This window comes from Neophocaena asiaeorientalis, unplaced genomic scaffold, assembly GCF_003031525.2.
Source record: "Neophocaena asiaeorientalis asiaeorientalis breed wild unplaced genomic scaffold, Neophocaena_asiaeorientalis_V1.1 scaffold40, whole genome shotgun sequence".
In the NCBI taxonomy this organism is placed as follows: Eukaryota; Metazoa; Chordata; class Mammalia; order Artiodactyla; family Phocoenidae; genus Neophocaena; species Neophocaena asiaeorientalis.
The window spans coordinates 1,908,169-1,924,413 of NW_020185335.1; the positions used below are offsets into that span (position 1 = coordinate 1,908,169).

Consider the following 16,245-nt stretch of genomic DNA (forward strand, 5'->3'; position numbering starts at 1 on the left):
AGGCCTTATCATAAGCACAAATAACCAGACCTGTGGTGGTGCCTTGTATTGATATCAGTCGTGTGGCCTTCTCTCCCTTCCTGTTTCTCTCTAGCAGGTGGAAGAGAAATTTCTCTTCCTCGAAGTGACTCCATTGCAGAGACGTAAATTGAAGAGCAAAACTGGGCCGTTGGTAGTTCTGCTTTTATTCTTACTATAAAAGTAATACTTGCTAATTATAAAAAATTTGAAAAATACAAAATGTATAAAGAAGACAACACAAATCTCTTTACATTTTGCTGCCGAGAGAAGAGCACCATTGATCGTTTTTCCCATGCCTGCAGAAATCTGTATAATTGGGATCACACTGAAAATATAGTTTTGTATTTCTTTTTCCTTTGTCCTTAAAACATTTTAAATTATGAAATTAAAATTAAGGTATAAAGGTACAATTTAACAAATAGTATAAAGGAACTACCACTCCAAAATAAAACACCCAAAAAACAGAACATTGCCAAAGCTGGCTTAGTACCTCTTCACTCTCACATCCTCCCCCTTCCCTCATCATTCAGAGGTGACCACTTCCAAGGTAAGCAGCTCCTTATTCTTCCATATTGTTTATCACCTTAAGCAGTGCAATTGAATTTTCCCCAATATGACCTCTTTCTAGGTAGAATTATAGCACATGTATTCTTTTGAGATTTGCTTTTTTCATTTCATTTTATCCTCGTAAGTTTCATCACATTGTTACATACAGTTATGGCTTTTTTTTTATTACTGTGTAATATTCCACGTATAAATATGACGCAATTTGTCCATGCTCATGGTAATGGACATTTGAGTTGTTCATAGTTTGGAACTATGACTGAATATTCTTGACATGTCTCCTGGCACACGTTTATACATGTGTCTCTAATAGAGGCTGGGTCGTGGGGGTTAGATCTGCTTTTTTCACTCACATTATATTGTGAGCATTTACCCATCTCAACACATATTTCTGGCAGACATTACTTTGAATGGATTTATCATATGCCAGTATTCCAGGATTCTATTGACAGATGTTTAGATTGTTTCCAATTTTTCCTTATTGCATTTGCATATAATTCTGTGACAAATACAGTGATCTTTTTTTTTTTTTTTATATTTCCATTTGAATATAATTCTGTGACAAAAAAGTGATTTTTTTTTTTTTTTTTTGGTTGTGTTGGGTCTTTGTTGCTGTGTGCGGGCTTTCTCTAGTTGCGGCGAGAGGGGGCTACTCTTTGTTGCGGTGCACGGGCTCTAGGTGCATAGGCTTCAGTAGTTGTGGCTCGCAGGCTCTAGAGCACAGTCTCAGTAGTTGTGGTGCACGGGCTTAGTTGCTCCACGGCATGTGGAATCTTCCTGGACCAGGGATCAAACCCTTGTCCCCTGCATTGGCAGGCAGATTCTTAACCACTGTGCTACCGAGGAAGCCCCAAACACAGTGTTCTTAATGATTAATGAAGCACCTCCCACAGTGCTCAGTGCAAGTAGCCATCACACCTCCTTCCTTACGTGTAATACCACAGATCTTAGCCTCTTTAATTTGTGATTCATAAGTCAGTTAGGAAGAACTTCTGGAAAGGCTGGCTGGAAGCAGTCGTTAAGAAATAGGTATTCATGGGACTTCCCTGGCAGTCCAGTGGTTAAGACTTCACACTCCCAATGCAGGGGGTGTGGGTTCAATCCCTGGTTGGGGAACTAAGATCCCCTATGCTGTGTGGCACAGCCAAAAAAAAAAAAAAGAAATAGGTAATTAATCGAAAACTCAGGGTATCCAAAACAGAGGGCACTTCCAAAAAGGAATTATGGAGCGTGAAGGTTATGAAAGAAGATCATTGTAGCTACTGCTCCTTCAGCTTGCGACAAACCAGGTACTATACTTCACATTTATTTGGGTTATCACATTGTCTTTGCCATGGCCTTAGGAGGTAAATTTCATAATTTCCAAATGATGGAATAGAGGTTTGGAGAAGTTAAATAATGTATCCACAGTTACATGGTTTATAGTGGCAAAATCTGGACTCAGCCCCAGGTCTGTTCAAAGCCCAGGCTTACTCATCAGGTAATGTTACCTTCCTACATGACCATGGACCATTTCTTTAAGGCAGCACTGTCCAATAGAACTTTCTGTGGTGAGGAATGTTTTTGCACAAATACAGTGGCAACTACCACTTGTGGACATTGGACACTTGAAATGTGGCTAATGCTACCATTTTGGAAAGTGCAGTTAAGGTTGTACAGATCCAGTCCTTTTCTTTTTTTTGTTTTTGTTTTTGCTTTCAATTCTGTTTATTTTTTTAAGTCTGTCTTGAAAATACAACCAATGTGATTAATTGTGCCTTAAACAAAATCAGTGTCTAAACAAATTCAATATCTAAACACATCTTCACCAATGATATTAGGGAAAAGGGAAGGAATTTCAAAACACAGACCAGGAAACAATCACAAAATATAGGTTTAATTACTACTGTTAAAAATTTTTTTTTAAATTAGAAAAAAGAAACTACCAAGAAAACAATTGTAAGTACTTGAGTAAGTCTCGCTATTCTGAATAATGTAACATCTTTTCTAAATTGTAGATGTAGAAGTTTTAGAACACACAGACATTAAGGAAAAGAAAGGCTAGTTCCTTGGGAATTACTATCCAGTATGATACAATTACTTCAGGATAACAGAAGCAGAACCTTCCTTACAATTAGATTTTAACAAATGATTTTGCCGCTAATAGAAATGGGGAAGGTGTGAATGACAAGTTTTGGAGGGTGAAAGAAAAAAAAATGGACTGAAGGTAAGCACTGGATACAGAACTGAGGTTTGCTTATTTTTCACAACCAAAAATAAGCAAGTTAAACTATCTTGTACAAATAAAGCTTGATACTAAGTATGCAAACAGAAGCATAAACATTTGTAACTAATCACACCCATGAAAGACTAGGTTAACACTTCAAACACAGTATGGCTACTAGTGGACATACAAGGCAGAAATTTCTAAGATACTGTTACACAGATGAGTAATGTTAGTATAAATTCTTTATTTACATTAAAATCTGTTTCGGGGGCTTCCCTGGTGGCGCAGTGGTTGAGAGTCCAAAATAACATTTTCTGTCAGAGATAATATGGACAAAAATTGTGTGCTGAACAGAAAGTTTTGAAACTGCTTAAAATGCACCTACTGTTTAAAGCAAACAAGTTTAACAAGTATAAATTTATACTGCGAGTCCATAGTGGTCATATATGAATAACTACACATTTCTTTTTTGTAAACCTCAGCAACTATATTCACACATCAAGAGTTGTCAGTGAGCTCAGTCTTAAACTACACCTTTTTTTTTTTTTGCGGTACGCAGGCCCGTCACCGCTGCGGCCTCTCCCGCCGCGGAGCACAGGCTCTGGACGCGCAGGCTCAGTGGCCATGGCTCACGGGCCCAGCCGCTCCGCGGCATGCGGGATCCTCCCAGACCCTGCATCGGCAGGCAGATGCATCTCCCTGCATCGGCAGGCAGACCCCCAACCACTGCGCCACCAGGGAAGCCCTGTCTGCTAAAGATTTTTACCTCAACTTTAAATCTTCCTAAAATGCCAACATCCCAAAATAAAATTTAGTATCACCTGACTGTAGACTGAATAAACCTTCAACATCAATCCTTAGCACCTCAAATAATGTCACAAAGTCATAACACATTTTTTTTCATGTAAGGACCAAGAGGTTTTAAAAACAATCTAGGGCTTCCCTGGTGGCGCAGTGGTTGAGAGTCCGCCTACTGATGCAGAGAACGCGGGTTCGTGCCCCGGTCTGGGAAGATCCCACATGCCACGGAGCGGCTGGGCCCTTGAGCCATGGCCGCTGAGCCTGCGCGTCCGGAGCCTGTGCTCCGCGACGGGAGAGGCCACAACAGTGAGAGGTCCGCGTACCGCAAAAGAAAAAAAAAAAAAAATAATAATCTAAATGGCCTCAAAGCATTCCCAAACTTACATGAAAATTTGAGTACACATAATACTTCCAAAGAGTAGGATTGTTTTAAGATTCTCTTTGGATTCTAAGAATAACCATTTTGTTCATTTTTAAATAAATTATTTTACGAAAATAAACAATTGAGGATGTTTTTTTATCTTTAGTTTACCCAGGCAAAGGCAACCTCAACGTACACACAGGCTAGATTGTAACCTGTCCGCACAGAACAAATCAAGAGCGAGCAAGCCAAAAGGGACAAATGAAGCCTCCAATCTGATTTAAGCTCTTGTAGCTATGCCTCCTAGGGCAGCTTATTCCTGCCCTCTAGGTCTAAGAATGTGGGGCGCAGTTCCAAACCTACCAAAAATGGAAGCCAAGGGCATAAGCTGACAGGCAGGCAAAAAGATCTTTTGACAGGAATCACTCCATGAGTTAGGGAAGTGGATGAAAGTGAGGGGAATATAATGAAGATTCTAGAATAAAGGCAGTGGCAGGATTAAGGAGAAGCCTTAGGAAGTGTTCTCACACTTCCAAAGTATACATGTTAACTGGGTGGGGTCAAAAGTACAGTCCCCAGATTCAAATGAAATTTTAAATAATTATACGAGTGCCTACAGGCCAGAGTTAAATCCCTAGCGGTACTGTTAATATCAGATATTATCAAGAGTGAACCGGAAACAGATTTTGTTTGTGCCTTTCCACAGACATTGAAGTCAAAGGAAGAGATTGCACCTACAACTAAGAACTAAGAGGCCCAAATGCCACCTTCATAAACCTTTGACCATAAATTTCCAAATTTGTGCTCTCATTTAGTTGAAGTTGCATTTATCCTAATTTACTGACATTTTTGTTTAAGCATGCCTACATTTTAAAAAATGGTGATTAGTTTTGAAATTTAAGATAAAACTTCTAGAACCTTCACGGAGATTACTATTAAAACCCTTAGTATAAAAGATTTCTGTGATCCTTACAATTGATGGAAACCCTACTACTTTCACATTTTTTAATTTATATTTTCTGAAATATTGCTGGTCAGATATCCCCAACTGCTAAAGAAAATATAGTATGATATGGTTTCCCAAAATCGAAACATGGTTAATAAAAATGAAAAAAATTGTATTTACACAAAATAGCCTGAAAAATTAAAAAGAACGGTGTATCCTAGGTCCTACAGGGGAGGGAAAAGCAGCATCATAAATAAGTTCAAATTGAAAATTTGGAGTTTTTGTCCTGTGCCCCATGCTATTTATTCACTGCCATATTTTAAAAACAACAATTATGTTATCTGCATTTCTTCCTCATTCAGGTCAGCTTGGCTTTCTTCTTCGCAGGTCCTTTGTGCCCTTTGGCCTTTCTTCTTAAATCAAATCCCGCCTGTCGACCACAGGCACTTCCACTTCTATCTCCTCTGAGCTGCTGTCCACAGTCTTCTCTGTTGATTGTGTCAGCTGATCCAGTTGCTCAGAATATGCTTTCAGACTGCTCCTCTGACTGGCTCTTCTGTCCTGCATTCTGTGCAAATGGCACATCTTCAAGTTCAGCCTCTATTAAAGAGGTCTGAGGAAGAGCTGGAGATGTTTCCTGAGGCTCGGCTACCCGCTCCTCACCCTGGTCTTCCAATGAGGCAGTAGTGTTGGGTGATACATTTTCAGGAATCGATTCTTCAGAAAATTCAGTTATCACGGAATTTGGAAAACCATTCTTCATTTGGGATAGTAGCCACATTGTCTGAACTCCCAAAATGTGCTTTCTTTCTTGAAACTAGAGGCAGCCTCTCTTCAGTGTGCCCCTTGTCATCAGATGGGCCTTCATCTAGCGACATTTCTGAGTCAGTTACATGTGAAGTCTTATCCTATGCAACAGCCTCAGGAGATTTTGAAGATTCTACCACCAGTGGAACAAGATTCGTAGAGTCTTCACTGGCATTAAAAGACTGCAATTTTATTATATTTTATTTTTATTATTATTATTATTTTTTTTTGCGGTACACGGGCCTCTCACTGTTGTGGCCTCTCCTGTTGTGGAGCACAGGCTCCAGACGCGCAAGCTCAGCGGCCATGGCTCACGGGCCCAGCCTCTCCGCGGCATGTGGGATCTTCCCGGACCGGGGCACCAACCCGTGTCCCCTGCATCAGCAGGCGGACTCTTAACCACTGCACCACCAGGGAAGCCCCAAAACTGCAATTTTAATTCTTCACCTAAAACTTCACTAGTGGAGTCCTCCTCTTCTGTTATAAGTGAAGTCTTAAGAGTATCATCCATTATCTCATCATTCATAGGCTCTAATTCAGATTCCTTTTCACCTTCTTGCTTTTCCAGGCCTGGCTGGGTTTCTGGTGCTGGTCGAACATTTTTATCACTACTTTCATCTTCAGATTCAATCACAGCCTGTTCGGGTTCTTCTTCCAAGAATTTTTCTGAGCTCTCTGATATTCGTGCAGTAGACTCCAGTTTGTTCACTGAAGCTGTAGGTGAAGTCTGGGGAGTCTTTTCATCTTCCCCTTGAGAACTACTAAATTCAGAATCCTGAAACCGTTTTCCAATCTTTGGCCGCTTTAGATGACTACTTCGAGTACGAGTGGAAACAGGTGTTTTATCGTAACTTCAGAAGTGCTTGCAAAGGCATCTTTTAGAGAATCAATAGTTAGCTGCATCTCACTAGACAGACTGTCTTCAGCTCCTGCTTCATAGTCTGGAACAGATGCAAGACCATATTCTCCAGACACAGGTCTTTTAGCTTCATTTTGAGAAACTGCAGTCATTTTACACGTTTCTCTTTGTAATGCTCTGGTGATTGGTATTCTCTGGTACCAGTGTCCAACACCTTCAACTTCCCAAAGCAGTTCATGGTCTCCTGGATATTTTTCAAAGCACTGGTTGCAAGCTGTGTACATAAGAGAGGTCAGTGGATACCACAAGCCAAGTGCATCTTCTGTGAAGGAATCAACAAAGTCCTCCAGCATATGAAGCCCAAAGTCTTTGCCTCTATATTTCTTTCTTATGAACATTGTATCAACAACTGGCAGTTGGTAGCTTTGGGTAAGAAACGAGGCACATATGCTTCCTGTAGGCTTAACTGGATAAAACCCAGTGGCCTCTCCTTTCTTCCACAGAATCTTAGCATAATCAGTACTGCTATGACCCGGGAATGGGATCTCATTTCTCTCCATTTCCTGCTTTCTGTAAATAATTCGATTCAGTACAGAACCCCTCTCTCCCCAAGAGTTTCACCTGCTTAAGTCTCTCTCTAGAAGGGACAGATGTTTTCACAGTATCATCAATAGCCCACCACTGACCAGCAAGGTAAAGTGCCGCGGCTGTGAGTGAGTCCTCGGGTGCAGAAAGAGCAAGAACTTTCTGGGTCTGATCTCCACCATAGAGAGGTACAAAGCCTACATCTGATAGGCTAATGGGAATCGTAATATTGAGAAGAGAAGAACATTCAGGATTTTCAGGGTCCCCACACCTGAGACCTGACATGTAATCTTCAGAAGAATTTTCCATTTCCTCATGACTGCAATTATCCAGCATATCCACAGGGAATGCCATCCTCTGGGAGGCGCCGCCTGAGCCCGGGAAAGGAGGCGGAGCCGCGGGAATGAATGAAGCCGGCGGCGGCTCGCTGGCGACCCCCGGCCGGGACCGGGCTGCGCCGCTCGCGGCTGCCGGGGCCGGTACAGCCGCCTGCCCCTCGCCCGGGACGCCCGGCTCCTCCAGTCCCTTTCTTTTTGAGTCTCAGAGAATCTGATGAAAGATAAAGACCTTCTCTCTAGAAAAACGCACATTTGCAAATCATCCAATTTCAAGGGGTCCCAAGTTAAGAATCCTTACAAAAGTCTGCACGCACTTCAGGTGCTTCTCAAACAGTGATTTTGTGGAGAGAGATTTCTCCCAGGGACCACTATACAGCAGAGCTCTGAGCTCCGTCATTTGCTCTTGGATCTTTACAGTCTGGGGACCCATCTGAATGGTGAAGAAATCCTTGGTCAGCCCCTGAACCAGAGTCTGATTTTCTCAAGAGATCAAGAAGGATTTCTATGCTGGTTACACTACACATTCCTGCTACCTTCACCCAGACCATCACTCCTTGTGTACTAGGATTGGAGTTTCTCAACTGCTGTACTTGGCTACCCGTCTTTACTGTCCACAGTGACACTAAAAGCACAGTCCAGCTTTCCTTGCGTTTCTTTTCGTGTAGGGGCTCCAGCACTCCTCATTTCACTCAGTATGCATCAGCCTGCAGTGTGGATGTTAAGGCCTGAAACTTGAGTGACGTTACACTCCCTCCATTGTTCACCAGCCCTGTGTGGCTTACGAAAGCCTGGTGTCAGTCCCAACCAGGGTACTGGCTAAGCGGCTGGGTTTAAAGAATGAATTCTGGAGGACTGGAGATTTGTTTTGGCTAAGCATCTGTAGACTGTAGCAGTTAGTTGGACCTTAGCGTCCTAGGGAGCCAAGACCTTCTGAAGAAGTATGCCAGGAAGGGAATAGGCTGTAAATCCTATTATCAAATGGACAACGGCCTTCAGTAGAACTTGCTTCCTTGAGCTGGGCCCTGAGGGAGGACACCTGGGTGGGGATCCCCTGGCAATAGGATAGCCCTTATCTCTGTATTAGAAGTATCTATTTCAGTCAACACTGGGAGAACAAGCTGAATTAAGGTAGGTCAGTAGGAGGTAAAAGGTAAACACGGTTTTAAGTTTCTTGTTGGTTCTTGCTTGCTTAAGTCTCCTTAACAGGTCAGAGTGGGTGAGAAAATGGGAAATAGAGCCAGGAGTTCCTTGTAGAGCCCAGACTTGTAAGTTCTTGGTGGTTCAGGAGCTTGACATTGTTGGATGATGCCTTACCTGGAGTCAGGACAGGATGTGATCTGAGGATTCCGCCTCCAGGCTTTCAAAAATCCATGGAGACTGCTACAGGTGATCCATGAGGGCCAGTCAAGGAGTTTCTGGGGATGAAATCTGGGGAGAATAAAAGGGTGTCTTCTGTTGGGCTGTATTCCATGTATCACATTGATCGCCAAGGTCTGTCTGTTCTACCCCCAAGTAACTGTCAAATTTGCTCCCTTTCCCTTTATGTCCATAGCCACTGTCTTTGCTCAGACTCTCAGTTTTCCTTGCTTGAATCTCTGCCAACAGCCCCTCAACTATTCCCTCCACCTCCGATCCCACCCCTCCAGTCTATGCTCCACCCTACAGCCAGAGTGATCTTTCATTGTACAGATCTGATCCCTATCACCTTTCTGCTGGAAATGCTGCAGTGGAGCTCATTATAGGCAAGATGAAAGCTTGGCATGCCAATAAGTATTTTTTTCAAGTGCTGTTGTTTCTGTACTCTCCATCATAATCTCCTTCATGCAGTAAATTCCAGAAATACTTGTTGGGTGTCTCTTACACTCCAGGCACTACTCTAGGCCCTGAAAACAGCAGTGAACAAAACAGGCAAAATTCTCTGTGTCTGTGGAGCTTGCATTCTGTTGGGTGGGGAACAAACACATAAATGTGTAGTATATCAGATTGTGATAAGTGCTATGGAGAAAAATAAGGAAAGAAGAAATTGTGACCAGGGGTGGGGTTGTTCCAATTTTTATTTTTTATTTATGTATTTATTTATTGATTTTTTAGTTGTGGCACACAGGATCTTCATTGTGGCATGCAGACTCTTAGTTGCGGCATGTATGTGGGATCTAGTTCCCTGACTGCGGATGAAACCCAGGCCCCCTTCATTGGAAGCACGGAGTCTTAACCACTGGACGACCAGGGAACTCCGTTTTCCAATTTTTAATAGAAGGGTCAGGGAAAGTAACATTTTGGCGAGAACCTAAAGGAGGTGAGGAAAATACCTGAGGAAAGACCATTCTAGGCAAAAGAAACAGGCAAGTGCAGAGGTGCTAAGCCAGGAGTCACAAGGAAAGCAGTGTGACTGATCAGAGTGAGTTAGCAAGGAGAGCATAAGAGAGGAGGTGGCAAGGAAGCAAAGGCAAGATGGGACAAATGGTGGAGGAGTGCAGTAGACCTTATTAGTTGGAGTTTGACTCTGACGTAGGGTGAAATGGGAAGCTACTGGAGGGTATAAGTTTAGGAATGACATATTCTAAGGGATCATTTGGGTTACAGTGAGGGGAATAACCCATAAGAGGGTCAAGGGCAGAAGCTGGGAGGTCAGCTAGGAGGCTAGGCAAGAGACCATTGTCTCGGATCAGGGTAGTAGCAGTGGAGGTAGTGGATTCTAAAATATCTATTAAAACATATATTTTTAAAGGTAGAGTCAAATAATTCACTGATGGATCAGATGTGGAAATGAGAGTAAGAGAGGAGTCAAGGCTGACTCAAGTGTATGGTTGCCATTTTCAAAGATGGGAAGAATTAGACTTTGGTGTAGAAATCAAGAATTTGGTTTTGGATGTGTTAAGTTCAAGATGCCTATTGGACAACCAAGTGGGAATGTTGATCAGGTAGTTAGATATATGTATATGCATACATATATAGAATTCAAAGGAGAGGTCTGGGCTTGAAATGTATATTTGAGAATCATCAACATAGAGAGCCACAAGGCTGGATAAAAGCACTCATGAAGAGTGAGAAGTTGGAGAAGAGGACAAAAGAAACCAAGGAGTCCCCAGCAAGATAGGCAGAAAACAAAGTGTGTATGGTGCCAAGAGAAGAAAGTGTTACAGGGAGAAAGGAGTAATCAATTGTGTTTAAAGCTTCAGAAAGATTAAGGATAGATATTGACCATTAGATATAGCAGTTTGGATGTCATTCATAACCTTGACAAGAGGACATTCTGTGGAGTCATAAGCATGAAAATCTGATGGGAGGAAAGGTTTGGAGATGGGAAAATAGCCAATTCTCATTGTCTGAAGGGGAGGAGAAATGGGACCGTAGCTGGAAAGAGAAGTGAGATCAAGAGACAGTTGTTGTTTTTGAAGATGAGAGAAATAATGGCTTGTTTATTTGCTGAGGGAAATGATCCAGGAGAGAGAGGAGAATGGTTGGAGTGATGGAATCAGGTGTACACAAGTGGAGGAGTTGGCCCAAGTTAGGAGCACATACCATTCATCATTATTGATAGGAGGGAAGGCAGAGTAGATGAGCATGGATGCGGGGAGGTGGGAACCTTGTGGACTTTCTCTTCTTATTTTTATTTTCTCAGTGAACTAGGAGACAAGGTTGTCATCTTAGGATGGGGAAGAAGTTATGAAAAGTTTGAAAAGAGAGGGGAAGGTATGGAATGGCCATCTGTGAGAATGCGTTAATGACTGTGCTAGGATAATGTAAGTAGAATTGATGAGTGACATTGAAGGCCTTTTTAAGGTGAGTGGTCATAAACTTAAAGTGAGAGCAGTTAGCAGAGGTATGTGAATTTTCCAGTCATGTTCAGCTGCCCACTTGTGCATGCATAGGTGGAAGGTTAGATTTTATTAAGGCTTGTGTTCTGTCAGAAAAGTACAATGAAGCGAGAGAGAGGGGAAAGGGAACCAAGGTTATATTCGAAGGAGTGATTATAATAACAAACCACAGAATCTAAGTGAGATAAGAGGTGAAACAAGGACACAAAGGGAATAACTGAGCTACAATGGAGGACAAATTTTTAGAGGAGAGGCGGTCAGGGATTTTAGAAATTAGTGTTTTGGAAGCATCATCTATAAGGATACTGAGGTTATGTGGGAGCAGGGTTGGAGAGTGGTAGTGGCCACATGACGGCAATGAGGGTAGCACAGTCTGGTTAACATCAGAATCAAAGCTGGACGCTTTTGGGAAGGAGGGAAGCAGAATGGTCTGGAAGCAGCAATAAGGACAATAAGGGCACCTGAAATTCTAGAAATTTAGAAATGTCATTCTGGAGATGAATAGTGTCACCATTTCTGCAAATGATGCAAAGCACCTGGAGTCAGCTCGACTGAACAAATGGGAGTTTTGATTGAAGGAAGAAAGGGGTGGAGTGTGGAACACTGAAGAACAAGGTCATTCTTCAGGGGATTTTACAGGAGTTTCTGGTGCTGACTCGTATGACAAGAAGTCTGGGCATAGTCAGTTGGGGCTCTTAACAGTGGCTCAGTGATGTGTTAAGTGCCATCTTTCTGCAGACCTTCAACCTGACACTTACTGCCTTATGGTCGTAAGAAGTTTGCTGCACATGTAGAACTCAAATCTAAATTCCAAATGGGAAAGGGGGAAAAGGTTAACAGGCAAAGGGTATTTGCATCTATGAGGCAAAAATGTGGAAGTACTTACAATAGCTCATGTGGATTGCTCTGTTTAAAGCATCTTCTTTATTCCCTAGCTAACTTCCATCTTCTCTTTCAAAATTCTACTCAAGTCAACATAACCTTCTTGGAGAAACCATTCCTCATCTCCCTAGGCTGAGTTAGGTGCCCCTGGTGTGTGTGTTCAGAGCCTGTGATAGATTGCTAGGTCAACCCCCATTCTTCCATCTCTGTATCCATGCCCTGTGCCATATAACTCTGATTCTGGTCTCAGCCATGCAGCTTGCTTTAACCAATGGGATATTTTAAAGCAAAAGCTTAAAACTCATCAAGAGCAAGCTCTTCCTCTTGTGTCTAAGCCAGTGCCATGAGAACATACCTGCTGGAGGATGAGAGACACATGAAACAGAGCTAGATCGACATGGTGAGGCCATCCTAGGTCAGCCAGCAGCACCTAACCCCCAGACACTTCATTGAGCCCAACCCAAATCAGCAGAAGTGCTGAGGCAACCACCGAAATGAACAGTTACTGTTTCAATCACTAAAGTTATGTGGTTGGTTACTACTTAGCATTATTATGGCACTGGATCATTGACACAGAGTCCCTTGGGTATAGCTCTGCTACAAGCCTTAGCCCTGTCTCCTGAACTAATGTTAGGGATCTCCCTTAGGACAGGACACTTTTATCTGTGTACATCTGTCACCTAGCACAGTGCCTGCCACCTAGAAGGTGCACAGTGAAATCTTGTGAAAGGAATGAATGAATGAACCTTTGTTCAACCTTTACAAAGGGCCTTACTTCTTTGTGCACAACAGGTGCAAAATTCCCCATAGTTAAACAGTGTAATCAAATGGACACACCCACAGAAAGCCTAGTTCAGCAAGATATGTGAAGCTACAGTATATAGTAAACACTCATCACAGATTAAAGCTTTTTTCTACCTCAAGTACAACGACTATTTCTTAAACATTGCGCAATCTATTTTATATTTTATTATGTTGTATAGATCCGTTTAAAGATAATCTAAATACTGTAAGTACACTTTAAAGGGTAGAGTGTAAATGGATATGACTCAGTCTAGATATCTTTACTATTATCTTCAGTACACAATACCAAACCATTGTGAACTACTGATATTTCCTAAATCATGTCAAAAAATTTGCATGGCTTAAAAAAAAAGTATTTGTGTTAATATAAAAAAAAGAGAAAGAGAGAACTTCCTCTAGGGGTCTACAGAGGAAAATATCATATCTAGTAGCCTAGTCAGGTATGGGGGTGGGGAGAAAGGCAAGAATATTATCCTTATGAAAGGTCAGCAACAATCACATGGTATCGCATGTTTTGGGGACACTGAGCAAACTAGTTTTGCCTAAGAAGAGAGTTTCTACAGAGAAATAGTAAAAAAAAAAAAAAAAAAAAATGTCTGGGAGTGGTAGGGCAGGATGGAGCCCAGTCGTGGAGATCCTTGAATATAAGGTTAGGGACATTTTAACATTATCTTTTACTCAGCAGGGGATAGTTAACTTTTGAGCAAGGGAGTGACATAATGAAGGGTTGGGTCAATCTTAGCTGCTAAATTCTAGCAGCATGGTGTGGGATGGTTTTTGCAGAAATATGGCTAATAGTCATATCAAATAATTTAATACAAAATAATATTATGCTCCCATTTATCTTTTTTATAAATTAATCCATTTATTTATTTTTGGCTGCGTTGGGTCTTCGTTGCTGCACGTGGGCTTTCTCTAGTTGCCGTGAGCGGGGGCTACTCGTCCTTGCAGTGCACGGGCTTCTCATTGCGGTGGCTTCTCTTGTTGCGGAGCATGGGCTCTAGGCGCGTGGGCTTCAGTAGTTGTGGCTCGCGGGCTGTAGAGCGCAGGCTCAGTAGTTGTGGTGCATGGGTTTAGTTGCTTCGAGGCATGTGGGATCCTCCTGGACCAGGAATTGAACCTGTATCCCCCGCATTAGCAGGTGGATTCCTAACCACTGTGCCACCAGGGAAGTCCCCCGTTTATTTTTAAATCACATGTCTTATTAAAGTCTAGATTTCTGCTGGATGCCAGTGACCAAGGAATTATTTTGAGATGAAAAGGTTTGCTATTCTCTCCCTGACAGTCATTTAGCCTGTTGTGCATTGGGGGTCCATGAATTGTTTCTTCCCCGCTCCGGCTATTGGGTTGTCTCATTTTCTTCTATTTTGCTTTCCATACACTCCCCTGGCCTCTGCTGGTCTAATTCTGTGAAAAACTAATTATAGCCAGGGGTAGAGGTCAGATGTAAGAATGAACAAGACTCCATGTAACCAAAACCAGAATCAACATCGGAATAAACTATTCTAAGTGCTTTTCTTAAGAGCACATTTCACCTGAGTTGTGGTAGCATTTACCTTTCAGGTGTGAGGATGTCATTTTGTCCTCAAAAAGTGTTTCATAATCCACTAATTATATTTGTTAGGTGGGTGTCACTGTTTTTTATGCAAGTGGAATTTAGTCAGGAAGGATAAGTACCTTATCTAAAATCTTGTGTCATGTTTTCTCTAGAATGTTTTCTCCATTTTGCTCCCATTCCACCTGACACACTCCTTTTAAGCCTTCTAAACTCTGTTCAGACATGCCTTGTCTGTGCAAGGTTTCCTTACCCCGCTGCTCAGTTCAGTCTCCTCCCTCCCTGCCCCACTGCAATGGTCTCTGGGTTGTACAGGCCTCTGCAGTTATGCACGTTGCTCTACATGTCTGTCTCCCCTGTGGGATTACAGGGGTGATGAGGGGGTTGTGAATCCAAAGCGAGAGAATCTAAAGGCAAAGTGGAAACTTCTGAACTTGGCCAACAGTCTGAGCAAAAGATAAAGGGGCAACACCTAAAACCATCCCCAGCTAGATTCATTTCCTTCCTGCTTTCAAATGTTTGGGAAGGGAGTTTTCACAGCCCCCCAGTAGCCATCAGGGCAATGGTGTTCACCTCAGGGACACCCAGGCCAACTCCCTGTGCTGTTTGCTGAGCGCGTCGCGCGTCTCGCGTCTCGCGTCTCACGCCACCTTATCCCCTCCTGGGCGCTCCTCACAGCACGGCTGCTTTTTCTGCTTCACTGCGTTTCCAGCGTGGGTGCTCACGCCTCACTTCACTTTGCCCCGTTTTCTCACACTTCTGTCACCCAGGAACTTTGTTTCCTCCTTCTGAGGAGATCTACCTTCACCACCACATCCTCCTCTACTCACTGCCCCGCCTCCCTCCCAGGGGCTCTTGCGGGCCTCCCTGGAGAGCCCGGGGAGGGAGCTAACTCCTCTGGGCCCCTGGGGCATGTTTTCTATTATGTGGTGAATATTCTTCCTGACTTTTCAAACCTGTAATCAGACAGGCATGAAGTGTAATCAACAGGTGCTGAGGACTGAATGAAAGTGAGCACAGTTTATTTAAGGGGCAAGGAGGAAGTCTACACTGGCAGGCCTGCTCTTCCAGCTTCTTCAGGCTCCCTATGGACAAAACCACTGGTCAGCCGGCTTAGGGTTGAAACTGGCAGGTGGACCTTGGGGAAGCTGAGTCCTGAAGCTTCACACACAACCTGTCCGCAGGATGCCGAAAGAACCCAGTACGGGTCTGCTGCTCCCCACCTTGAATTCCTCAGATCTGTAACAAAGCGGGGGGCCCAGGTGGCCCCACTACTCCAGCTCTAGGGTCTCCTTCCAATAGGTGATGAGAAGGGTTGGAGTGGGGAAAAGAAATATTCCAACCTCTCTCTCCTCCCACCCTCTGGTTTCTAATAGGTGCCTCCTGTTGGTTGAATCCTACTGGAAACCAGAAGGCAAAGAAGCCCATTGATGCAGTCCTCAGGGACGAGCCCCCCAGGGACCAGAGCAGGGCTGAGAAGGGCAGAGAATGGATCTGTTGGGAAGAAGGAACATACAGAAAATAACCAAGCACAGTCAGTGAGGCTGAGTGGGGCAAGCACAGGGTTGGAGCCTGCTTTTCTTTAAGACTTAGGTATTGGGCTTCCCTGGTGGCGCAGTGGTTGAGAGTCCGCCTGCCGATGCAGGGACACGGGTTCGTGCCCCATCCGGGAAGATCCCACATGCCACGGAGCGGCTG

The 16,245-nt window shown here is 43.3% G+C and overlaps 2 pseudogenes; one reads left to right on the forward strand and one right to left on the reverse strand.

Annotated features, from left to right (window-relative positions):
* LOC112393428 (60S ribosomal protein L31-like) overlaps nucleotides 1–16,245 on the forward strand; it is a 64,771-nt pseudogene that overhangs the window by 41,542 nt on the left and 6,984 nt on the right.
* On the reverse strand, nucleotides 5,258–7,504 carry LOC112393426 (soluble lamin-associated protein of 75 kDa-like; annotated as a pseudogene).